Genomic DNA, 1,218 nt, shown 5'->3' with positions numbered 1-1,218 from the left:
CTCAACCACCCACCCCATGCTTAAAGTCAGATTTGGGCTATTCGGTATGGGCTCCTTCAATACGACTGCTTCGGCAACACTTGACTGCAGTTCCAGCATCCCAACGCGACGGCAACCCATCGCTGTCAATTTATCGACCAACGTGCATCTTGGATCACAAAAGTCCACCTAGCAACACTTGGAAAGAACACTGCTTCCGACACAATCTGAATCCCAGACAGACACATCAGGTATAAAACACTCAATAATTCATTCATCAAATCAATTATATACATTAACAACCATGTTCCAAACAAAATCATGTCCAAATACACAACCTAATATAATGACTTCACAATTTATTCCATAAACCGAGAAGAACTTACCATCGTATCGACGAAAGAGCCACTTTGATTTAGCAAGAAACAACCCATCCTGTGAGACGATACAGGGCATCCACGATACTATCTCTAATTGTGACGATTTGTGGAATTAGGGAAAACCTCAACCGAACGAGCGTTGATGGGGTTGAAGACAATCTGCCCATTTGTAGAACCTCGCTTGGTGTGGGTAGAGTGATATTGGATGTGGATAAGTCTTATCTCATTAGGATCGGCAATTGTGGTTCTCGTTCTTCTCTTCCAGATCCACCTCTTCTTATCTATGCGCTGGACCTGCAAAATAATAAAAAAAAGGCAGACACTCCACGCTAGACCAGTGGCCCAGCTGAGATCCAAGCCCAACCACAATAAATTACCCACCCTTGAGTGATTAAAATAAACTACGGTTGGGCTATTTTACTCATTGATTGGGCCGAATTAAGTTTTTACTATTCTGTTCATGTATCAAAAAGAAAAACATTTTTCATTAAACCAAGTTAAAAAAAAACTGGTGACATACGGCTTCATTCAAACATTACCGATGTTTTCATCTTTCTCGATTTACTTTTTTTTCTTTAACATTTAAGGTCAAACTAAACCAATTTTAAAAAAAAAACCCTTTAAATTTTCAATTTAAACCCAACATATAAAGAGAGTTTCATATACAAAAATACGAGGTTTTGTTGTCTTCCTCGCTATTGGGCCAGATTTTTTTAATTTTTTGTAAAGGCCAGCAAAGTAATCAATTTATTCTGGCTATACTTCAAAAAAAAAAATTAAGGCAACTCTGCCATTTGTACTTGGAAAACTAATTTTGTCCAATCAAGTTAAAATGGAAAAGTCAATTAAAAAACGAGCA

Source organism: Arachis hypogaea, chromosome 9 (genome assembly GCF_003086295.3).
Source record: "Arachis hypogaea cultivar Tifrunner chromosome 9, arahy.Tifrunner.gnm2.J5K5, whole genome shotgun sequence".
NCBI classification, from domain to species: domain Eukaryota; kingdom Viridiplantae; phylum Streptophyta; class Magnoliopsida; order Fabales; family Fabaceae; genus Arachis; species Arachis hypogaea.
Note: the sequence above shows the minus strand (reverse complement) of the source record.